Source organism: Equus quagga, chromosome 4 (assembly GCF_021613505.1).
Source record: "Equus quagga isolate Etosha38 chromosome 4, UCLA_HA_Equagga_1.0, whole genome shotgun sequence".
Classification (NCBI taxonomy): Eukaryota; Metazoa; Chordata; class Mammalia; order Perissodactyla; family Equidae; genus Equus; species Equus quagga.
In genome coordinates, this window is record NC_060270.1 from 125993839 (window position 1) to 126020857 (window position 27019).

The 27019-nt window shown below is 36.0% G+C and overlaps 1 protein-coding gene across 2 annotated transcripts in view; it reads right to left on the reverse strand.

Moving 5' to 3' along the window:
• LOC124238016 (collagen alpha-2(V) chain-like) overlaps nucleotides 1-27019 on the reverse strand; it is a 400620-nt gene that overhangs the window by 72339 nt on the left and 301262 nt on the right. The window lies entirely within an intron of this gene.

Here is a 27019-nt window from a genome sequence, read left to right on the forward strand (position 1 = left end):
GATGTAGATTTGGAAAATACATACACACATTTACACACATATTTATAGTAATTCTATTATATATTTACTATAAAATACACACATATATTACGTCTTTAACTTTGTGATTTTTAAGAAACAAAACTATAGTATTTTTAAAACAAAACATAGATCATATCACCCTTGCTTAATTCCTTCAAGTGTTTGCCAACTACTTGAATTCAAAACTCCTTTGTAAAACCCCAAGGCCTGCCCTCCTTCCTGGTCCTTGCACAACTTGATCCCTTTGCCTGGCACTACTTTTCCTTCCCTCATCTCAGGCTTTCACAGCTCACTATTATGGTTGGCTTAATTGTCACCTGCTTCCACAATTCTTCTCTGATAACCTTATAAAAGTAGACTTCCTTTACCCAACTGAAACGCTTCATAGAATGCTTTAAAGAATTCATCCATCCATCCATTCATCCATTCATTCATTTTGTATTATATGCAAGGTAGTTAAATAACTACTAAATGCGAACAGATGGGCAAAAATCACTACCCTCATAAAATTTGTCACAAGTAGTATTAATTAATTTAATTTTATTTATTTACTTATCTTCTCCAGTAGACAGTAAACTTCGTGAAGGTAAGGTGTGTCTTGTTCATCACGGTATTCCTAAAGCTTGACACAATACCTTGCACAGAGTCAACATTCAACAAGTATTTGTTCAGTGGATGGATATGAATGATGAATGAATCTAAATTGTGGTTCACTAACTTAATTGCACCAGCATTAACTTTGTACTTTACAAAACTAAAGCTAAAAAGTAAAAAAATGCATTTGCAATTAGTTTATGAAAGAAATTATCATTTGACAAAAAATATCTCGAATGATCATACAGAACTACAGATGAAATGATTTCAGTTTAGAATAAAGCAGATATCCATCTTCCTAGCCTTCGAGTTTTTCTTGGGTAACGTTCTTCTCACCGCTGTATGGAATATTTGCTTCGCATATTTACTCTTTCATCACAGATACTTGGCAAATGGAAAACCACTTTCAGAGCACGACACCACATCCTGGCTTCTGTGCTATTCATAAGAAGAGCATGATGTTTCTAATCTGTTTCATTTTCACCTAAAGATGTTTATCACATAATGCAAAGCTAATCAACAAAACCACACTGACTCTGCATACCTAGTGCTATTATAGGCATTTTAAACCAAGGAGAAAAAATCCTCCTGCTTTAATCTGCTTTTCTGTAGGACTATTTTGAAAAAAAAAATAAGAAATTTGTACATCAAATAAGTAGTGTTACTTTTAGATGAATAATCACTTTGAAACAATGTAGTTCCATGATGAACATTTCCGCAAAACACAACCTATACAGAAATGGGCTTACATCCACAGTCCACTGAATAATTCCATTAAGTAAACAAATTAAGAATAACTTTATTCTTTAAGTTTTAGGATTGAGAAAGAAATATCCAATCACAAGCACTAATTACCATTGGCTGAAAATGAAATTTGCCATAAGATCAATTAGCTTGCCTCTCTCTTCCCACACTCTGTGAGACAAAAGTGTTCACACACCCTTACTGAAGGTTAAGTAGGTATGTGCCCAGCACTGCATGTGCAAAATATTGAAAGTGTATGTGTTCTGTTCTCAAAAATATATATTATCATTATGAAGTAGATCTCAATGAAACAATTAGATGCGCGGAAATAGTAGGGAAAACAGACAAAAACCAAGATGATATGCAATTATGCTGTCGATTAAATATCATTAAAATGTGTGAGAGACTCTTCAGGGGTGAGTTGTTCTGTTCTCTGTGACTCCTTCAGGATTGGAAATAAAAGACACCTTCTCTCAGTCTTATGTTAACTCATAGAATGTCAGTCTCTTTCTGAAAGTTGCAGACAGCACAACCTCAATCCAAGGGACAAAGAAGTGGGCCACTGTATTACTTTCTTTAAATGACAGTGTTAAAAGTTAGTTTTATACTCTGAGTCATCACTGGTCCTTTTCCCCTGAGAATTTATAATTAAAGTTAAGATGATGTGGAAAGTTAGTTGGAATGCTTTTAAATGGCAAGGAGATGAGAAACCACATTTGCTGCTAAACCCTGCCTTCTCTTCCCCCGCACAAAGTCCATGCGCATCACAGAGGGCACGGAAACTCTGTGAACTCTCATTGTTAATGTTTGAATGAAAGACATGGACAAAGAAACACTAGGTAGAAAATACAGGGTGTCTTGCAGTTCTCGGGTTTGTACATGGTAGTTTTGCGCCTTATGATTAGGTTGTCCCTTCTGTTTTTCTACGTAGATGTTTACTTAAATGGAAAGAAAAGTAAAATAGAAAGCAAAACTGCAGCCAATTTGCAGTGAAATTGACATGACATAATGATTCTATGAAAGACAATATTATAAAAACATAACTAAATGGAATTTTAACACGACATTCTGAGAGATTCAATACTGCTCTCCTAGTTCCTCTGTCCAAATCATAAAATTAACCCGAGCTGACACTAACCTTTGTCTAAGGCTCAGAACTTAAAATATTGTTGGTCTTAAAGTACAAGGGTAAACAAATATTTCTTATAAAATCTGAATAAGAATTTCAAAACCACAATATTGTGACATTTGTATTTTTTCTATTTATGTTTCTTTAACTTTCTTAAAATTTGGAGGACAGGGAAATATCTGATATTGCCATTATTTTGTAATCTTCCATGGTGTTGTAACTTCCAAAAATTTTATCTTCCAAGCCATAGGATTCTTTTACCCTTACCAAATGTTTCAACAAATTGAACCAATCCATTGTGAGGTCATTACCACAGACGTCTTGGCACTGACATATCAGAGATAAGAGATGTATTTTATCTGACCAGATTTTATTTGAGAGTAACTCAATTGTCACGTGTTTCTCATAAATCCTCATAGATTTGTCTTCTCACAAAGCTTATGGGCTTTTAAATTTAGTTGTAAGAATTCAATTCTTAATCACTAGATGGCAGACCAAATCCACCATCTTATTGTAATAGACAATTAGAAACTCAGTCATCAGAACTGCTGCTTGATGACTATGGGCCACGCCCTAGGTCTACCTTCCTTTATATAATTTTACTTGTCCAAAAAAGCCTACACAGAAATGGCCATGTTAAAACTTTGATTGTCCAGAAGAGATGTGATTCTATTTGTATATTAAATTATTGGGGTCTACCTAAGGACTTTGAAAAATATATGAAATAAAAGTTCCTAAGCCTACGCTGGACATTCCCTAGACATTAACTGGAGTTCCTCCTTGAAGAAATAATGTAGAGTGCTCACATGATGTCAAAATTTTAAATCTCTTATTCAGACAGTATTTGTTCAGATCATTTTCCCCCACTGGACCATGAGCTCCTTAGAAGCCAGACATGTTCATCTCAGTAACCTTCACATCCAATGTCATACAATCAGTCTTTGATAAATATATTCACTCCATGGATGAATGCATGAGTGAATGAAGAAAAGAAGGAACTAGTTCATTGATGTACTTATTTAAAAGATAGCACATAAAGCTCTCTTTCCTCCTTTCTAAACTTCCCAGAGACGATGTGCACTTACGACCCCTATTTTGAATGAAAAGGAAATGGGTTACTTGGTGATTCTTGCCCAGTGTGTCTCTGACATCTAGACCTCTGTTTAGCCAGAAAGGAAGAAGACTGTGTCAGTCATAGCAGCTCAAATTTTGGAACAATTTTCAGAAAGCTATAACAGCCCTTCAGCCTTCCTGACCCAGCTGGCCTCAGTCCCTTCTGGGGTTGTAAAGGTCTGGACTAACATTATTTAAAGTTTCTCTAACTGTAAAAGTCTTTGAAGGGATAGAGTCACAGGAACTGTCAGCCAGTGCCCTCATGAAGTGGGCAGAGAATGCCTTATGGGACAAGGAGGGGCAGCAGCAGAGTAGCCCCACTTGTCCCTCTGGACCAAACCACAGATGCTGCCTTCACCAATGCACAGCATAGCCCCAGCTGCTGGGTTCAGTTCCAGAGAATCTTCTAAGGAAATCCCTCCCTTCCTTCTGCTCGCAGGCACTGTTTATCATCAAAAGGGAGAGACAAAGACGTTTAGAGTACTCAGTTCTGCCTTTAGAGCCTTCTGAGCAAACGCCAACAATTCCACATTCATCATTTCCCTTTCCTTATCTGATCCCCAACATTTAAAAAATTAGATACATATGAAGCCACCTGGGATAGTTGAGGGGGATGTTACATACTTTGATAGTATTTTTCCACCTCAGCCTCAAAGTGTGTGAGAGGGTGGGTGAGTAGGTGAGTTTGGAACAGGCTTGCGGAGTTTTGCATCTTTTGTTCTTCAATCTGCTTATAGACTTGCACTTTCCAATGAGCCCTCCAAGTTTAAAAGTCTTTCTAGGATAGTTATTCAAATTACTGCTTTTTTTCTGCCCCCTTCCTCTCTTTTATTGTACCAACTGAACAAGAGTAGGCATTCAAGGATAATTTGAGCTGAGTTAAATTTCTATTCTACTAAAGACAGACATATTTTATATTCTAAAGCAACATATGAACAATTAATTTTTAAAATTTATCTTGAAATCTGAGAAAGTAAGAAGAGGAAAACTCATACGCAGTATTTCAGGGAAGCACACAAATAAAACGAGATTAGATAAACTGTTCACAAAAGTGGTTAGTTTCTTTAATGCAACCATTAAACATTTCTCAATCTCATATACAAAGACTTTCCAGTTAACTAGTAAAACTGCTGTTTTTACTTTGCTTAAAATGGAAAAAATAAAAAGGAAAATCTTTCATATTTGGTACTACTTAAGTTTCTTTCCATGTATCATTGGGAAATCTAAATGATTGTTGCCAAAATGTGAAACTAAAACTACACATAATGCACATGCAATGCTCATCTACACTTTTGTCTGGAAAACCAACTTTCAGTCTGCTAATGCATTTGACATAGATTTTTTTTTTCCAAACACACAGCTCAAACTATTGAATAGCTGTAAAAATAGCCACAGAGAATTGGTCTTGCCTTATACTGAATATACTAGAAATTTCAACAGTAATTTCTAAAGCAAACCCTAGTCCTTTTCTCAAATGTTAATCCTCAGTGAATAAATTAAGTGCAATCTGTGCTATGCCAAATGTGTCTGCCTACCTAAATGCATGAACGGTTTTGAATTGTTTTGAATGAAGTCTATCTACTTAATCTCTCCCCAGCATGGCATTGCTGGAAATAAAGAGAACCAAAAATCTGCCTAGCTATTTCTCTTTCAAATAGGTGGTATCATGTAGTCTGGAGATAAATTAAGTAAGAAAGCCACAAACTCTGAGCAATATATAGTATCCACACTCCAGATTTCCTTCATCTCCTTCAAGTCTTACCTCAAATGTCACCTTTACTGTGAAATCTACTCTGACCACCTTATAAAAAATGGAAAATTGCCACACACACACACACACACCAATAGCACTCTCAATCCACCAATTCCTGCTCTTTTTTCTCTTTTAATGTAGTACGTATCATTTTTGAACCTACTATATTATTGTATTTATTATACTTATTGTTTGTCTCCCCATAGTAGGATTATAGCTTTATAAGAACAGATATAACTGATTCTGGCTTGACCATTGATATATCCTGATATTTTAGAATAGTGTCAGGATCATAGTAGATGCCCAGTGAGTATTTATTGAATTAATTTCTTGAATATTAGTTGTTTGTGTTAGCAGCTTTAAATCATGGAGTCGTTTTATAATACTTTATAGTATATAAAAAGGAACCAATTATAAGAGTACCAAGGAAGAGATCTAGACCATATTGGATATAAAAGTATTTGCTTTGATCCTGGGCTTATTACATAATTTTTAGAGAAGCCTCATTTTTCACTGCTATTCAAATGTGGGCCATACCTACAGAAATTTAAAATAATTGACATTGTGAGACTATCGTGTACTGATGATTTTTGTTACAGATATTTATATCCTAAAAAGAACATTCATTTTTATTCATTTTTATAACTAAAAGTTGTTTTTATATTTTAAGAGAATATTCAGTATGAGATACTAAGATGGGTATAAAATTAAATATTTTATATGTTTAAATATTTATAATGTATAATATGTTTAAATATTTAAAATATTTTAAATAAGATATTTTTTGAATCAATTCAACTCTGTATCTTGTGATTTCTTTGCGGCTGCATTTTGCTTTCTTTTCCTATGTTTCCTGAGATAGAGGAATATTTAGGCCTCTAGAGAAAATCCAGACATTGTAGTCAGTTCATTCCTTCTATTTCATTCTCTACTGACTTATTCTTTATTCACTGCCCCTGCCCTGACCAAGTCAAAATTTCTTTCACAATGAACTAAGCATTCCACTGTTCTCAATGGCTCTTTGATCCCATTCATTTTACTACCAAGGATTCTAAAGTATTTCGAAGTGTCTAAAGGAGACCCGAAAGGGCTGTCTCTTTCTTCACCATTCCCTCTGGAGCTCACTTCTGAGGCAAGGGAAAACTAGGGCTTTAATCCTGAAGGCTTAATTTCTAAGTTTATCCACCTAGATGTAGTATTTAGAGACTTGTACTAATACCCATAATACCGAATTTTGTCCTGATCTACCTAGATTTAATTTATGCCTATTTTGTAGCTACTGAAAATTAGAAGGTGATTTTATTGAAGAACAAAAATGACAATGGATTTTACCCTTCTGTCTGGTATTTCCTACCAAATCACTTCCAGAGCAGGTAATAGGCTCTTTAAAATAAGACTAAAACCATCATTTCAGAATCTAAATCCATCTCTTTATCTTCATGTTCAGCTTATCTTCTATAAGGCACATTCATGATTGTCTAGAAGCCGCCTTATTCGTTGTAGTTTTGAGGTCGAGTCTCAATATGCACTGAATCTCAACACCTAACAAACACCACAGTAATATTTTGGAGAGAAAGAAAAGCTGTTGTCTTTACTGGGAAGTTATATTAATAACTTTCTAGATGCACAGCACACGCATTCATTGGGAAATTTCTGTGCTCACAGGGGGAACAATAGACAAGAAAAGCAAAGACAGGAGGAGAGAAGGTGGGAGAGGGAGAGGAAGGGGGGGACATGGTGACCATGAAGAATATGTTTATAAAGAAAAAGAATACTCCTGTTATTTTCTTAAAGTATTCATAAGAAGAATTAGAGTTTTCAAAATTTTAAATTATTTGTTCGATCTCAGATAGCTATGGAGCACTTCTTTTGTGCGAACACAGTGGTTAGCAGATGCTGAGCTCAGAATGTAGAACATTTGCTAACTCATAGAACGTAAAGTATGGGTTGGACTAAAAGTGAGATAAGCTAGCTTGTTTGTTCAGCAAAGGGAATGTGTGCCTCAGTTTCTCTACTTATTAATGTATAGGCAAAGATAAAATATGAGCCTTCACCTTTAGGTGAAATGAAATATTCTAGGATATCACAAATAAAGTTGCCTTAAATTGCTGCTGAAAGTTAATCCAAACAAATTATCTGGCAAAAGGAATGGAGGCATTATTTAATCCATTTAGTCAATATTCATCTATCCAGTGGATTTTATTGTATACTTGTCTAGTACAAGAGCACACTTAGATCATAGAATGAGACATTTTGACTACAGCTTCCTTGCCCAAAACAATCAATATACCCAGAAGCTGCAAACTGTCATGAAACTTTCTTCTAGGAGAAAAACTGTTTGCACATTTGTGTATTTCAGTAGTTCATTCTAGAAAGTTTGCATACACATTGAAATTTATAAACTCAATTTTATTTTCTCATTAACCTATATGAGCCCTGGGCCCTTTTGAATTATTGGTTCTTATCCTGGAAATCTTCCTCTATGTTTCGACAGGTCTTTGCCTAATGCTTTTTATTTTAATTAAAGAGAACTAATTCTCAGGAACATCAGTCTGAGGATTTTCTAGAATCCCAAACAACAACAACCTTCAACAATTTTGAAGAAAAAACTTACATTTATAAAAGCAGATTTCAAATAAGCTAGAAATGAAAGGAATACAGAATTCCACATGGCATTAAAATAAGAGTAGACTGATCACCTATTTGACTGTCTTTCAGTGTCCTATTAGGTAATAAAATGTATTTCAAACTCTAGGGAAGTCTGAATGCACATCAGTGAGAGTGTAAACCCACAAATGCACACTATCCAATGAGCCCCACGGTATGGCAGCCTTACAGGCAAGGGCACAGTTTGGGGATCCCCTGTATGGGTTCCAGGTTTCCCTGGATGTTTTAGTCTTCCGATATCTTTGGTGTTAAGAATGGTTTCAAATTATAAAGTAGATGTACTTACTCTTGAAGCAAACATCTAGATAACATAGTGTATGCATTTTGATAATATAGTTTATTTAACAAAGAGGTATCATCTATCTGTTACTTTGCCAAGCATTGGGAATACAGAGGTAAGGTAATGAATTTCTCCTCGCCCTTAATATGCTCACAGACTAGTGAGGGAACCAGTCCATCAACAGACCAGTAGAGCGCGGTTCTTTAAGTGTAAACTAGAAGCAAACCCAGATTGTTGTGGGAATACTTGGGAGGGGCACTTCATCTAGGCTGGAGGTCAGAGAATTTTAAAGAGTGGTTCAAGTTCTGTAATTTCCTTATTTGCTTTCTTTAATTTAATACTTTTTTAGTTTTTTTTTTTAAATAAGAAAACTAAGATCCTAAGTAGTTTCTTCCAAAAATTCACATCCAAGCTGTATAATATGGTCACTCCTGGCTCATTGCTGGTAACTGGCAATGGACTTCTTCTCTCTGCCAATTGGCTAGGATGGATCTGAAGGAGCATGGGCACTTCCTGTCACTCATTACTTCCTATTTTCATTTCTTTGCCATCTCTTCTCTTGCCTAAGGATAAAACAACAGCACTCTTGTTTCTAAACCTCTTGGGGCCTTCACAGGTGGGTGCCTTAGAAAGGAGTAGGGGTGTGGTTCACCAGTTGGTGGAGCCAACCAACAGTGCAGACGCCAGGACACTGGCGCACAGCAACACATGAGGACTCAGTTGCCACCGATGACTAAGTCTGGCAACACTGTGATGAACTATAAATGCATTTTTCCAGGTCCAATTCCACAGCCATTTGGAAATTCAGCAAAGCTGAATTTAAATACCATTTTTCAAATTTAGATTCAGAATTCTAGATTATACTACCTTGACATTTTAGGAAGCCAAAAATAGTTGTACTGTAGAAGGTCTAGTTTGAAAGACAATAGTTTCATCTGTAGATGCCAGTTTATAATTTAGAAAACAGTGCAAAATAAAGTATCAAATACCTGAGATAAAAGTTTACTTATTTTATACTTAGCAAATCCATTCATATCCATTTTCATAGATACTTAAGTATCATGAGTCTATGTTTGACTATATCCCATGCCAGAGAGATACAAAAGTAAAAGAAACACAAGCTACTCCAGGAGAGCTTTTAGTTGAGGAAATAAGAAGAAAATTTATAAAATCATGCTTTTAACAAATATTTACTAAGGACTATCTAAATATAAAGTATCTTCTATCCTGTTATTTTTCCAATGACCGCAGTTAGTCAAGGAAGCAAATCATTCACATAAGATACTAGATTTGAGGAATTATGTATAAGAAATCTGAAAAGACAGATTTACTGTAAGCTACAATTATCTGAGGAGGGGTGAATAGAAGTGCGTTCTACGGTAGGCCTGGAAAAATGCAAGGTATTTGAGACGGTGGAGGTAAGGAACACTCTGCCTAGGAAGACAGCAGGAACCACCTAATAGAGGCATGGAAAGGAGGGAAAACATGTCATATCAGGAGGGGACAGTTCAATTTAGAGAAAACAGAGGTGACGTGAAATTTTGGTTAAGAGTGATGCCTCTTCCTCCAGAAGGTTTTCACAACTTTCTCCTTCCCACATGTAATTTGGTCACTCTCTTCTCTGTGCTCTGATTCCACCTCGTCCATACACCTAGCAAAGTACCCACAACAATCTATCAACAGTATTTGTTTGTTTACTTGTAAACTCGACTGGGCTATACATTTCTTGAGGGTGAAAAACATTTAATTTCTCCCTATATCATGAATGTAGAACAGTGCCTGACACGTAGAAAATGCCCAATAAATTCTTCTTGAATAAATGAATAAGGGAATAAATAGGAGAATGTATAAGTAGCTCTCAGGAATATTAATCTAACAACAGAACTGAAGATGAATTAGAAGCAGGTGGGACTAAAGGCCACTAGTTAGAAATGCTACATGGTAGGTAAGAGAAATGTTTGTTCTAGAAATGAAGAAAGGGTTAGTGAAGAAGGGATAAATCCATGAAACACCACATGGAAAATATGCAGGGCTTGGTTAACTATGGGTGGGATAAGGTATTAGAAAAACTAAAATAACTCTTGAGGTTTGGGAATGAATGGAGGAAGTAGCATCTGTTGGATACGTTACAGGTTGAATTGTGTCCCCTCCAAAAGATATGTTGACCTTATTTGAAAACAAGTCCTTTGCAGATATAATTACGTATTTAAGATGAAGTTATACTAGAGTAGGGTGGGCCCTTCATCCAATATTACTTGTGTCCTTATAAGGAGAGAAGACACAGAGACACAGACACACGTGATGGAGGCAGAGACTGAAACACTGTAGCTGCAATCCAAGGAAAGTCAAGGACTGCAGGCAATAACCAGAAGCTAGGAAGAGGCAAGGAAAGATTCTCTCTCTACAGGTTTCAGAGAGAACATGGCTCTGCCGATACCTTGAGTTTGGACTTCTAGCCTCCAGAATTGTGAGACAACACATTTCTGTTGTTTTAAGTCACGCAGTTTGTCATACCTCATTATACAGCAGTCCTGGAAAACTAACACACATATCTACAGGATAGGAGAATGGTCTAGACATTGAATGAAACAGAAGTTTGGAAAAACAAATAAATTTGATTGTAAAAATTCTAAACTCTATTTAAGGCACATTGGGATGAATATAAGGAAGAACAACCCAGTATAAATATTAATAACTACTATTTATTGTAAGAGCTATGCTAAGTGCCTCCCCAAAATTTTATATTTAATCCTTACAACCACGCTGGTGAAGACTGGGAGTCAATCAAGCTCACATCATTAGTGAGCAACAGAGCGAGTGTTTGACAAGCACACCCTCTTAACTACTACATTATAAGTTAGACAATTAGACTGCTTCTTTAGAGAGAGAATGAAAGGGAAGGCGAGTTTGTATATTAAAATTCACACTCTAAATGTACATTTTGAATAAATGAGAGTAATAAACTGAGCTCATCCAAACGATGAAGAGCAAGAGGAGTACAGATTAACTTGAAAGAAAAAAAACAATGGCAAAGCATAGTTTACCTTAGAGGTAAGAAAAGAGAGAGAGATTATGATGGGTTTTTTAAAAAATAAATTTGTTATCAAAGGGAAGCAACTGAAACACACTAAGAATGTGAACTCCATTCTTTCTTTCTATTCAGCTCCCAACCCTAAATGGTCAATATTTCATTTCCTGATACTATGCCTGTGCAGCCACCAAATGTTACCATCCTAATATCCTGTGAAATTTCCCCTAGCTTTCCTGAGGCTTCACAGGATATTGATGGGGGAAAACTATCTCCATGATACAAATAAACCTTCAGGCATTTTGATGAGTATGGATAACAAATGATTGCATACCAACTATTATTTAGTTCTTTTTTAGACTGGTTTATAGGGCACAGGAAATTAAATTTTCCCCAGAAAATTCAGTTTACGTTGTATAAATATTACTCCCCTAATAGCAAACTACGTACTTATTCTATCTATTTTATTTAAACTAAAAAGGTGATGCTGAAGAAAGCCATTGGGGGAAAATTCAATAAAATTCAACATATAAAAGCACAATTTAAAGCAAACCATCAACTACTTGCTTTTTAGATTACATCTTATCCAGGTCTTCGCTTCCTTTCATTTTTCTAAAGTCTGAACTAGTCTTTACAAAAGTTCTTAATTATTTTCTTTCTTTTTTTAAAAATTTAATCTTCTGTTAAGAGCTTTGAAAATAGAAACCTCGTCTAAGGGCTACAACTTAAATTTTTTCCTGTTTAGTAACTGTCAGTTCACTCAATTGATTTGACTGGCAAGAACTATTAGAAATAAAATCAATTAATGAAATAAATGTGTTTGCTCTTTTGTCTTATAATAATAAAAGAGGACATGTGATCTAATAAAAAATGTAAACCTGACCTATTTGCATATTGACTTAGAAGATAATGGGGTGAATATGGATATTCTTATGATGTTAATGGAATAGCAGTGATTTAGAGTTATTTAACGGAACTTTATTGGCTAAATATCAAGTATAAAGACTAATGGGATTTATCATGAGTTCAGCCAAACTTTTCATGATTGGACCATATTATCAAATGAGATCACAGGGTAGGCTAGATGCAAAAAGAAACTTAAAGAATGTCTCCACTGATTGAAATTTCTCTGGAGTTGTAGAGGTTCAACTATAGGGGAATAAGGCCATTCACAGCATCTGAATTGCTAAACAGAATAATAGACTCAGAGGCATTATTGCATGCCCAGCTACATTTACCAGTGACTTCTCTGGGAGATAGGAATTCAAAGGCATAAACAAAATCATTCTCCACATCCATGCCAAATGGCATGTTCCCAGAATTCATATATTCAACATTATTCTACCTCATCTCATAAAATGAAGAGAAGGTTTTTTTAACCATATGGACCCCCAGGCTTTGGATTCCTTTTGTCCATTGCATGAGTGAAGGGTTTACCCAGAACTTACAGGAACATGAAACATGCAGTGGTAACCCTCTCCCAGCCATGACTTCATGCTACTTTATGCCAGCCCATGGATGGTGAATTATGAACTCCACTATCTAGAGTGTTCTAAAGATGTCAGAAACTTAAAAATTGATTCTTACATAAGAATTAGGTTATACTTAAAATTATTTGGGATTAATTTAGCTTAATTCAGTTTGTCCATCTTAGGAGTTAAATAATTTAATATATTAGTAAATGGAAAGAGCCAATGTGAGAACAAGGCAGCAAAATGTATGTTATCCAATAGTCAGTATATGTGGATTCTTTACAATGGTAAGATTTTGTGTGATAGAGACTATGCCAAATTTCCTTCAGTTATGATTTCCCTCAGATATGAATTCCCCCAGACATAAAACCAAATTAATATTTCCTATTTTTAAAAATATTGTTAATACTTAAGTGTTTTATTATCAAAAGCAAGTATTTCTCATCCCTAATATTTAGGAAATATTTATAAAATTTTATTTCTTTTCATGTTGCTAAACAAGGGTGGATTTCAAGGAAAGTGATATGGCACAGAGCACATCAAGTGAAACATTCTGCAGCATTTCTTAAGAGGAAAGAGGAAATCAGCTCTTTGGCAGTTACACTAAAACATCAAAAAGTCCTAAAACTCAGGAGGAATAAGTTATGTTTCTTAGTAACGTGCATACATAAAGTAATGTAAATCAAATCTAATTTTCCATACCAAGATAGCATTGTAATAAAAAAAATGCATTCCAAACTAAGAGCCTAACAATAGCAATAACAAAAATGACCATATTTAATAAAATGAAATGTATACAACCCAGTGTGCTTTGTAGGAGCCTTGAAAAGGTCTTGGCAGCATGAAGGAACAAATTGGAGTCTTCACAGAAATACTCCTAGGAATGCTAATGCCGTGAGCAGAGAGACTACGGCCTTTATCCATCTAACAAATATTGAACACCTACCATGTGCCATTTCTGCACTAGGTACTAGAGCTGAACGAAACAAAAGACACCATTCTAACTCCAAGTAGCTATAGTCCAATGAGGAAGACAGTCAGATAACCAAGCAACTAAAGGGCAGAATGATAAAACTGTGATAGAAATAAATAGAGGATGCTAAGGCAGCATATACAAGCATTGTTTAAGGCATTTTTCAGGTTAATCTTTCTGGTGGAAGTGATGTGTCAGCTGAAAATTGAGAAGAAGCAGAATTTATCCAGGAGCTATATGTAATTCCCTATGGTTAGAAGGGAGAGAGGGAAAGAGAAGAGAAAGAAGAAGAAAGAGAAATGTGTGGTGGATGAAGGGACAGGGCTGGAAGAAATGTCAACATCAGGAGTCTAGAGCACAGATTTCTGATGCTCTTCAGGCCTCTTGCTTTGGCTCCACCTTCAGGGTAAGTAGGATTCTGCCAACACAAATCAAGAGAAAGAGGAATGGGGAATGAGAGGGCAAACTGGCAGCTCTAACTGAGAAGCCTTTCACATGTATTTTGACTCTGAACCTGGTCGTTGGGAAACCCTAAAAGGCAGAGAGTTGTAGGGGGAATGAAAATTGAGGAGTTGAGGAAACCTAAGCCTTTTGTTTTATTTTTCTTTTTTAACCCTGGAACTGAAAATTATGTAAACTTTGGCAAATGGCAACTTGTTTGATCCTCAATTTTTTTCATCTAAAACATAAGGGTAATATAGTCCCTGCACACAAGGTTCTTTTGAGCATCAAATAATTGTGAAAGTGATTTGAAAAATCATTATGTGTTATTCAAACTCAACCATTATTATTTGGCACAGAGGTTCCCAGACTTTTCTTGTCTGCCTCACCCCCGTTTACATGTATATCAAAAGCAAGTTTACGCTCCTCTCTCTCCCGATTATGGGAACCTTCCAGAATCTGGAGTAGGGTGAGGAGGAAAGAGAAATCATGCATTACAATTGTATGGGCAGAAATCCATTCATATAGGGCTTTGATCACAGTGAGGGAATCCTGTTTCTCCCACATAACACCCTGAGGTCAAATATTTAACAACCAGACTTCTGGTCTGTCCACATAAATAACATCACTTAACAAGAGTGCACTCAGATTTCAAGAACAGCAGTGGTAAGACATAAGGAAGAGGGGAACGGTGATTTCTGTATGGCAAGAAGAATTTTTCTAACTTAGCACATGATACTGGACAAAACTATTGCAGCAATTAGTTGGGCCTTTTAATGTCACAATACCTGAGCTACCTGCCCACAGCAACACACCTGTGTTTAATATAATCTTGGCCAGAAAGTTTTTGAGGCTAATTATATGGCACCTTGACAACAGGCTTTTTAAACCATTGCAGAATATTTTTTTGATTTCAGCCAATATGACCCATATCTTGCCAGTTATATTTTTAAAAAGTAGGTGGCATTGAGCCTGCAGGGTTAGGAGGCAAACCCCAGTGTCATCTTTCAGATCCTTTTAAAGCTTCAGGTTATTTTTATGACAATATTTTATGACCTTCCAGTTCTTCCTTCATTCAAAAATTTCATCCAAAATCAGTCCCATAAAAATTATATGTGTTTAGTGACTTTAAAGGTGGTGTAGTCCCCAAATTGAAGGGTTTCTTGTTTAATTTTGTTGTGTTTTTAAAAAGATTTCAGCCTTGATTTTGTTTTAAGTTGGTGTTTCTCAAATCTAGCTTTGCATCAGAATCACTCAAAGAATTTTCTTAAAAATATCAACTCCTAGACCCCACCTCTTGTGATTCTGATTTTGTTTTGCAACTGGGAATCTGTATTTTTTTAAAGTTATTCTAGCACTTTAATGTCAGACTCAAAAGTAATTACCCTACTTCCTTTAAATGGAAGAAACATGAAGAACACCATTGTTCCTTAATGTGATCATGCCCATTTGAAGCCTTTCCTTGCTTATGTCCAGTTGTTAGAGAAGAATATATTTTCTGCTTTTCCTTATAATAACACAGATAAAAACTAAATAGCACTCCCCTCATAGGAAAATTTACCACTAAGAACTACCACAAACCTGAAATCTCTCTCAATAATCATCTGTTTTAAGGTGTTAACACCTTAAATTAAAATCACTTTAATCATTATGACCCTATGCTATGGGAGTAATAAATCTCCCTGGAGAAGTGTACAATTTAGATCAGTACAATGCGATTCTGGTGTCACAAAGCTCCCCAAGAATCTGTTTGTGCCTTTATGGTCCACTAGTCAGTTGTATCACTCAGTAGAATTCACAGACCTAAAACAGAAATCTCAAGAAAAACATTTCACAGAGAGAATTTAACAAGAGAAAAACAACAACTACCTTATAGAAAACAGATGGCCACCGTTACCAAAGCTGGAAGGCTGTCAGCCGTGCCTTCAGCCTTTTCTCTGCTTTTATAAATTGGGAGGGAAAATCCCTTATATTTTACGAAAAGGGGCCAAGCCCATAAATATTCTGCTAAGGAAATATGAAAATCCATATTTTGAATATGAAATGTGTAAAATGATTGAAGCTCCTTTTATTTTGAGAGATGATTCTGAGACATTCCTTAAATATCCAAGAATACATAAAGACAAAGTGAGGTGGACAAAAGATTAGATGTCAAAGATCATTTTTGTTTTCATCTTTTATAAAACCCTCTCTGTCTTTTACATGCAAAAACTGCCAGGTGATATTTACTTTCACAAATCACCTATTTAATCTCAAAATGGATGAATTATAGTATGTGGTCTAGGAAATAATTTTCAAGTTAAGAATTAAAGAGTGACTTAGCTGTGTTATGTGCATTCATTCAAATTTCATTTATGCTAAGGTTTAGGGGAAGAGGTTGGATTATCATTTAGCCATTTGTTAAATAAATAATAATATTATGCACCTACATTATAGAAGGTAGTGTGCTGGGAGGTTTACGGTGATATAAAGTTCATGCCCTCGCGTGGTAAGAACACTTCGGTTGTTTTAAATTGTGCTCTTTTAATTGTGTTCTGTCTACAGCACTTATGAATTTTATGACCATAACTGACCATGAAGCAGAGAAAGATGAAAGAAATTAACAGTTAATGAAAGTAAGGTGAACGTGTTGTGATATTCTAGAGATCATTTTGGTCACAGAATTAAAATATGTTTCCCTCCTTATATTCCTTCAGTTCAATTCGACAAAAATGCATTTTCTGTCTTCTCTGTGCCAGACACTTCTCTGGACACTGGTAATAGAGCCATGGACAACACATGCCTGAACACTTCTATTTCTGAAAGGAACGGTTTCACCTGGCTTTGCATAAGAATTTTCCTTCCTCTAGTAACGCATGCAAAGGTGGCAGTATTTTGTGGGTAGAATCTGTGTGCTTTTGGACAATTTACTGCAAATCCTATTAATCACAGGCTGATGTGAGAGGAGATTCTATGAAAAATGTTTGACTTTTCACTTATAGAAATAAGACATCAAAATAAGTGCAAAGGGATTAATTTTTGATTTAGAATTTCTTTAAAAATTCGTTTACTCATGTATTTAACAACTATTTACAGAGGACCTAAGACATGCTCACTTTCCAAAGGGTGCTTACTTCTAAATACAAAAACTGATCATACTCATCCTGAATTTTTGCTTTATACCTAAACTACCCTCTGCACTGAGGCAGGGTTTCTCTGTCTTCTGCATAACTACGTCCTTGACATCTAGCAGGGCATCTGGGACATATGGGTGTTTGTTGTAGCTGCACAGACTAAAAGGGAAGGGAGGAAATCAAATCAGTGGATTGCTACCATATTCAAATAGCCACCTTGACTCTGGGAAGATTTCAGACATATCTATCACCTCTTCTACAGGGATAAGTGTCCATTTCATTTCATAGCTGAAGAATTATTCAGAGGATAAACCAGTCTACAAGCCTACCTTTTGCACAAGGAACTGCAAACTATGAGTCTAGTTTTTAAATCCCAAGTCACATAAACATGTTCAATATATTTCTTTTCATTCATTCAATACATATATATTGAGTACCCACTGTATATTAGCACCATACCAGCGCTAGGAATGTTAAGTGTGAGCAGAACAGAAAACTCTTGTCCTCAAGAGCTTACACTCTAGTGAAGAGAAACAAAAAATAAGCAAATAAATACATAACCATATAATATGCCTAATAGTGACAAGTGTGACGAATAAAACTTCAGCAAAGTAAAGACAGAGAGTGCTAGGAAACAAGTGAATTGAGTGGGGAGGGGAGACAGGTTAATTCTGAATAATCAGGAATGATCCCACAGGTAAAGTAAGCAGAGATCCAAAAGAAGTGACATAGTATTTTAAAATGACCATTCTTATGAGGAGAAATGCCATCTTTAAGTACTGTCATTGCGAACAGTGACTTCAAGTTCTTTCTTGGGTACAGGAAATGACTCTGACAGTTAAGTGCATTGTAAAGTTCATATAATGGGGCACTTTGCCAATGTGACTTAACAGCAAATAAACCCAAAGCATCAAAGAGCATTTCTTTTTGCCCTTAAACTGTATATGCCATTTCAAAATTTCATGAAAATACGACAATCATTCAGTGAGAAAATTTAAGTTTTGCTTAAAGAGTTCTCAGATGAAAAAAAAAATGTTTCATGAATTAGATTGCCTTAAGACACCAAGATAGACAGCCTTAGGACACTTCATTGGACAAAAGATTTAAGAGTCAAAGGTTGGCTTTGAGCTGCCATTGGATCCTGAGGACAACTGTAAGCACTGTGCTTGATTCACAGAGAAAGGCGTGGGTCATGAACAGGTGGGTTTCTGCTGAGCAGAAACAATAAGCAACTAGGCCTGGAGCTCACTAATAAAACACTCAGCCTTTCTGGACCTGGGGAAGGAAAATATATGATGATTCTCTGTGTAATTTGGCCTTAGGAGAACAGACGATGATACCTTCTTTTGCCCAAAAAGGTGAAAATCCAGCAATTCTAATGAAATGTGAATTTAAGAACTGAATTGTTGACAAGAATACTCAACTATGATTCAATTATTTTTACAGTCCTTCCAAGAGAATTTCATCATAAAAATATACAACTTTTAGTTAAATTCACCCCTTGTACTTGGTAAAACAAATTAGAGAAGAAAGGGAGAGATTCTACATGTTAATCAATAATTACATACTTCTAATAGTACTATTTTAATATTTTTGAACAAAATAATTCTATGTAATGTAATTGACAAAATATAATATGAATACTGAATTTTGGGTTAATTCAGAGGATAATAGATTTTGATAATAAAGTATCTATTAATTCATTCACTAAGGTTCATATTCTGATTGTCTTACATTAAAATATCTTTTATTTGAAAAATTAAGTCATTGAGATGTACGGATATGTGATTAAACATGCTCGTGGCAAGGTTGTCTGACCTCAAGAGGCCAGAATAGCCACGTTTTACATCTATTTTTACGATATGTAATCATGGCCTACTTTTTAGAGACATAAGTAGAAGTTTCCTACCACATCAACATTCCAGAATAACAGTATCATTTTGGTACAGAATATTTCAGAAAATCAGAGAAAAAAGAGAACTTGTTTTAGAAAATGTTACAAATCTGATTATATATTTAAAAAACCTTCTTTTTAATCAGATAAAATGAACTTTGTGTTTAATAGAGTTGTATAAATAACTTTATAAGCCCCAGCTTCAAATATTAATTAAAAATTGTCTTAATTTTCTAATAAATCAACTGTACTTTTATTCAAACCAAATACCATGAATCATTTTTAGAGAAGCATAATAGAATTGAAGAACAATGAATGAAATTCAAATAACCAAATCACAATATATAGAAATAAAAGATGTATAATTTTTAACTGTCCATCCAATTTATTGTTGAAAGTCAATAAAACAATGTTAATTGAGTATTCACTGCCTGTGAACGCCTGGCTAGAAGACTCGGAAATAACAACTGGAAAAATACTTAAGCAATTATTCAGAGATAAAGAGTTGAAGGTGGGATGTGCTTGGGGAGCATTCTAGAATTTGGTTTGTCTGATATTGAGTACTCTATCTAGGGAATAAATAGAAGAAATGCCAGAAAGCGTCAGTTGCCTCCAGTCATAGAAATCAAAGCACAAACTAACAATGTTGTATTTAACTCGGTTGAGGGTGATGTGACAGCACTGAAGTCTTTTCCTTCATTGAGCAGCAAAATGAAAGAAGGAAGATTGAATCCCTGAGATTGTAGAGTAAACTGGGAGAATCATAGAGGAGAGAAAGATTCCAGGAGCAAACCAGGTAGGTGGTCATTACTCGGGTCCTAGTGTTAACTGAAGAGGGGTCAGCCTAAGGACAGAGAGGAAAAAAAACAGAAAGGAGGTAGAGAGGCCATGTGAAGCCAAAAGTTGGCGACAGAGTCAGAGGAGTTCAGAAGTTATTTCTCACAAGATAAAGATTTTGGGAGCAGTTGTCCCGCCTTGAAGAGTGGGAAGACTATTTCTTTTGCTTTTCTTTCAAGTGTCTATTTCTGAACAAGGAATTAAGGCAATATACAGGAAATCAATGCTCCATCCTGATGGACCTCATAGTCTAGTGAGGACATAGCCATATAGAATTGGCTCACCATTCCTGAAAGCTTTTCTTTTACTAACAAAAAAAGAAACAAAGACAGAAAATGATGTGCTGATCAATGTTCTTTGATATTCAAGACAGATTCCTAGATCTAATATCTTCTTCAAGCCACTCTTAGAATTAGTACCTCTAGCCTTCCATTCTGCTCCAAAGTCAGTCACTTAGCAACTTACCCTCTCACCAGCCAGGAAGCCTTTACAGAATTGATAGTAATTATAATCTGAGCCTGAAAATTATTCTACTAAGATAGTTGACAATATAAACATACAATCTCATAGCAATTTGCTAGACTGTATTGTAATGCATCATTTTCAACAGCTTTGCGTTATGCAAATCCAATTTTGATGAACTAAAGAGTAAAAAACAACCTACCTGAAACCACCCTTTTGGAATTTGGGAGTTACAAAACACCAAGAAATAAAGGGCAAAATCCAGGAAAATGGAGCAAATTATATCATAAATGTCAATGCAAAAAGTTTCATTTATATCTCTCAAGCCTGGCTAAAAAGAGGGAGATGGGCTGGATAATCAGTTTTAAGACTCACTTAATGAAATCCCCTAAGTCCCAATTAATCCATCATTAGTGAGAACACTAGCTCCTACATGCCTTATTAACCACATGATATTAGTACAATCTGAAAAGTTATGAGAGGCATTAGTTTCAAAGCTTTGGAAAGTCATCTTGCCTTTTAAGAAGAGTATCCATATCTCCAGCTCTACAACCTAGGATTAGCTGAAATATACACAATATATGTAATGAGTTGTCAATTTAAGTCATAATTTTTCTTCTTGTCGTCCTTCTCTTTCTATTATCCATCCCAGCTTACATTTATGGCTGAAATCAAATAATAAAGTACTAGTTTAATTTGTTTTTTTCAATGTTTTTTAAATTAATTAATTAATTAATTAATTAATTAATTTTTTGCAGAGGAAGTTTCACCCTGAGCTAACATCTGTCACCAATATTTCTCTTTTTACTTGAGGAAGATTAGCCCTAAGCTAACATCTGTTGCCAATCTTCTTCTATTTCGTATGTGGCTCACAACATGACCACTGACAAGTAGTGTAGGTCTGCGCCCGGGAACCGAACCTGGACCACCAAAGTGGAAAGCACCAACCTTAACCACTAGGTCAATAGCTGAATTTAAAAACACATAATTTCTAATTCATACCAACAAAACAACAAAAACAGAAACTACCATAGAGGGTCATGGATTTCCACACTATTATCTCAACCCCTTTAGCAACTTTTTTCTTCCCTAACCTGAATACTAATATGTAATATTTAATTTATGATGGACATATTTTATGAGAAAATATTGCCACACAGGCAGTTGGGTGTTACTAATAGTAATGCAAGTGTTTTCAGCGCTCCATGAAACTGCAGGGTACCTACCTGATAAGGAAAATACTACCTAAGCTTGGAAGTGAGGTACTTCAATGATTCCTAACACATTGTACTCTTTTGTGTCATAAATATTGGTTACAAACAGTCAACTGAAAAACAAAAGGCAGTACTCTATCCGGCATTTTTATTGTCAATAATAATCTGCAGGTTAAAGTGTTTCAGTTGTTTCAGCTTCAAACAGCTGCAAACACTATGGCCATACCTACACACTTAGGAACTCTCTAGTGATGATGAACTGGTGATTCAGAATTTGGATATTGGTCTTTTTTGATTTTATAAGAGTTACTAAAACAGAAGACAATTCAGTTTAATAAACTTTGTTTAAATTGATAGCAGTCATAGTAATGGTAGCAATAGAAGTAGCAATAGAAGCTTATATTTATTGAATACTTAATATGTGTTAAATACTGTCCAAACTATTTTACATGCTTGATCTCATTTATTCCTCAACATAGTATCATCCCAATGAGGTAACTAACAGGAGATCACAGTAATTAAACAAACTTGCCCTGGGGCCAAGATTCTCACACCTCAGAAGTGATAAGTCCTGAATTTGAAACCAGACAGTATTATTGAAGTGATTTCAGCATTATGGTGGAGTGAGTTGTTCCTTTTCTCTCTCCCCTCTAAGTTACAGCCAGTAAGACATCCACAGATCAACAAAGGATCCTCTGCACAGCATACCAGAATGCCTGTGGGATCCACACATCTGTACATCTGAAGGTGAGTGGACTGGTCTTCATGGAGGTGACAGAACCAGGGAAGCAGTGGCAGTGGCTCCTGAGACTGGAGGCTCCAGGACCCTCAGCATCACCTGAGATCAGAGGCTCCAGGAACCTTTGCAACAACCACAAACAGAGGCACCGGGAACTGAGGCAGCACACGGGACCAGAGGCTCTAGGAACCACAGCAGTACCCACAAATGGAGGCCCCAGGAACCAAGGTGATGCACGCAAGTGAAGACTCTGGGAACTATGGTGGTCCTCATGACCCAGTCTCCTCCCCCTTCCCCAATAGAAGTGGCAGTGCCTGTGACCCCAGCCCTCCCAACAGCAGGGGCTGCATCCAAGACCCTGATGACCCTGGCAGCAGCGGCAGCACCCATGACCTGAGGTTCCAGGAACAGAGGTGGTGTCCAAGACCAGAGGCTCCAGGAACCGTGGCAGTGCCTGTGACCCAGGTACCCACGCCAGCAGCAGTGGCTGCAATGCCTGAAATTCTGTCAGTGGTGGCAACACCCACAAACCTGGTGCCCCTGGCCATGACAATGCCAGCAACCCCAGAAAACTGGGGAGCAGCCACAGATTTGGCACATGGAACTTCTGCCTCCTGGCCACATCAGCACCCAAGCATGTGAAGAACTCAGCATCAGCAGCAGTGGAGCATATGACCCTGGTCCCCCGCAGCCATACTGATGCCCACAACCCTGGCCCCTCCACCCATGGCAAAGGTGCCTGCACACATAATAACCCCAGACATGGCAGAGGCACTGTAACCCCAGCTCCCACTCCAACCCTCCCTCTCCCGACTGTGGTGGGGGGATCTGCAACCCTGAAAGCAGCAGAGGTGCTTGCCAGCCTGGTGATCCAGTGGAGATGTCCATAACTATGACACTGGCAGCAGCGAGGCCTTAGCAACCTCGGAGGCACAAGCAGCACAACAAGGGCACTGATGACAGCTCTAGCAGAGGCAGTGGAGGATAGAAAGCATTGGCTCTCAAATACAATCAGAAGCAGCTCAGAATCAAAGTAAACAAAGCCTTACCTAAATAAGAAATGTGTTCACGGTTCCAGATGCACTGGCAGAGGAAAAACTCAACAAGAACCATGAAAAATTATGGTAACAAGTTCTTGCCAAAAAAAAAAAAAAAAAAATTGCCAGAAACCAAATTTGAAGTCTCAGAAGATTGTGACCTGATAGAGAATTCAAAATAGCTGTCATGAAGAAACTCAATGAGCTTCAAAAAAATCAGAAAGACAGTTCAGTGAGCTGAGGAATAAAATTAATGAACAGAAGGAGCACTTTACCAAAGTAACTGAAACTCTAAAAAAAGGACCAAACAGAAATTCTGGAGCTGAAAAACTCAATAAATGAGATGAAGAATAGAGTAGAAAGCATTGGAAATAGAGCAGACCATACAGAAGAGAGAACAGGAAAGCTTGAAGATAGAATTCTAGAAATGATTCAGGTGGAAGAAGAGAGAGAACTAAAAGAACTTCTATGAGAAATATCTGACTTCACTAGAAAAGCATCATACAGATAATGGGTATCTGAGAAGGAGAAGGGAGTATAGAGCTTACTTAAAGAAATAATAGCTGAGAACTTTGCAAACCTGGGGAAGAAACTGGATATACAAGAACATGAAGCTAATAGAACACTTAGTTATCTCAATGCAAAAAAGATCTCCTCCAAGACACAGTATATTAAGATTGTCAAAAGCCAATGACAAAGAAAGAATTTTAAAAGTAGCCAGGGGAAGAAGACAGTAACCTATAAAGGAACCCCCATTACGATACCAGCAGATTTCTTAGCAGAAACTCTACAGGCCAGAAAAGAGTGGAATGACATATTTAAAATACTGAAAGATAAAAACTGCAAGCCAAGAATACTCTATCCAGCAAAGTTATCCTTCACATATGAAGGACAAATAAATGCTTTCCCAGACAAACAAAAGTTGAATCAGTTCACCACTAGAACTGCCCTACAAGAAATGGTGAAAGGAGCTCTTCCACCAGAAACAAAAAGGCAAAAGTATACAAAACTTTGAACAAGGTTATAAACAGACAGAACTAGAAAATTGCAAAGCTATTGCAGAAGAGGGTGTTAGACATTTAATTACAGCATGAAGTTTAAAGGAAAAAAAAGCATTACAGATAACTAAAGCCACTTCAATATGGTAATGAACTCTCAACATAAAAAGGGATTATTTGTGACAACAAAAACATAAAAGGGGAGGAGGAAAAGGATGGAACCTTTATAGGTGAATGAAGATAAGACACTATCAGCAGAAAAAGGACTATTTTATCTGTGAGATGTTGTATAAAAACCCCATGGTAACTACAAAACAAAAATCTAGAGCAGAGACATGAAACATGAAGAGAGGTAACTGAGACAAACATCATAGAAAACCACTAAACTAAAATGGCAGACACAGACACAAGGAAAAGAAATGATGGAGATACAGAACAACCAGAAAACAAAAGATAAAATGGCAGTAGTAAGTCCTTATTAATAATCACCCTAAATGCAAATGGATTGAATTCGCCAATGAAAAGGCACAGAGTGGCTGACTGGATTAAAAAGCAAGACTCAACTATATGTTACCTGCAGGAGGCTCATCTCAGTGCTAGAAACAAACATAAACTCAAAGTGAAGGGGTGAAAGGTGATACGCCAAGCAAATGGCAAGCAAAAGAAAGCAGGTATAGCCATACTTATATCAGACAAAATAGACTTCAAGGCAAAAAACATAACAAGAGACTAACAAGAGACAAAGATGGACATTATATAATGATAAAGGGAACAATCAATCAAGAAGATAAAACATTTATTAATATTTATGAACCCAATATAGGGGCACCAGAATATAGAAAGCAGCTATCAACAGATCTAAACGGAGAAGTTGATGGCAATACACTAACAGTAGGGGACTTTAACACTTACATCAATGGACAGATCCTCTAGACAGAAAATCAACAAGGAAATGACGCATTAGACCAGATGAACTTAATAGATACATACAGAACATTCCATCCAAAAGCAGCAGAATACAAATTCTTCCCAAGTGCACATGGAACATACTCAAGGATAGACTATATGTTAGGACACAAAACAAGTTTCAGTAAGTTTAAGAAGATTGATATGGTATCAAGCATCCTTTCTGACCACAGTGGAAGGAAACTAGAAATCAACAACAAGAAAAAAACTAGAAAAATCACAAAGTGTGGAGATTAAATGACATATTACTGAACAACTATTAGATCAACAAAGAAATCAAAGGAGAAATCAAAAAACAAATGGAGGCAAATGAAAATATGACATAAAATCTATGGGATGCAGCAAAGCCATACTAACAGGGAAGTTTATAGAAATACAGGTCTACTTCAACAAACAAGAAAAATCTCAAATAAACAATCTTACCTTACACCTAAAGGAACTAGAAAAGGAAGAACAAATAAAGCCTAAAATCAGTAGAAAGAAGGAAATGATAAAAATCAGAGTGGAAATAAATAAAATAGAGATTAAAAAGACAATAGAAAAGATAATGAAACTAAGAGCTGGGTCTTCGAAAAAATAAATAAAATTGACAAACTTTTACCTAGACTCACTAAGAGGAAAATAGAGAAGGTTCAAATAAATAAAATCAGAAATGAAAGAGAAGTTACAACAGATAGCACAGAAATACAAAAGATCATGAGACTAAAAACAGCTATATGCCAACAAATTAGAAAATCTAGAAGAAACCTATAAATTATTAGAATCATACAACCTTCCATGACTGAACCATGAAGAGGTAGAAAATCTGAATAGGCCAATCACTGGTAAGGAGATTAAAACCGTAATCAAAAATCTCCCAAAAAACCAAAGTGCAGGATCAGACGGCTTCGCTGGTCAATTCTACCAAATATTCAAAGAAGATTTAATACCTATCCATGTCAAACTCTTCCAAAAAATTGAAGAGCAACCAACAATTCCTAACTCATTTTACAAGGCCAATATTACCCCAATACCAAAACCAGATACAGACAACACAAAAAAAGAAAATCACGGACCAATATCTCTGATGAACATAGATGCAAAGATTCTCAACAAAATAGCGGCAAACTGACCACAAGAAAACATTAAAAGGCTCATATACCATGATCAAGTGGGATTTATAACAAAGATGCAAGGATGGTTCAAAATTCAAAAATCAATCTATGTGATACACCATGTTAACAAATTAAAAGATAAAAATCATACAATAATCTCAATAGATTCAGAAAAAGCATTTGACAAGATTCAACACCAATTTATGATAAAAAACTCTCAATACAATGGGCATAAAAGGAAAGTACCACAATACAATAAAGGCCATATATGACAAACTCACAACTAACATCATACTCAACAGTGAAAAACTGAAAGCTTTTCCTCTAAGATCAGGAAAAAGAAAAGGATGCTCACTTTTGCCACTTTTATTCAACATAGTACTAGAAGTCTTAGCAAGAGCAATTAGGCAAGAAGAGAAATAAAATACATCCAAATTAGAAAGGAAGAAG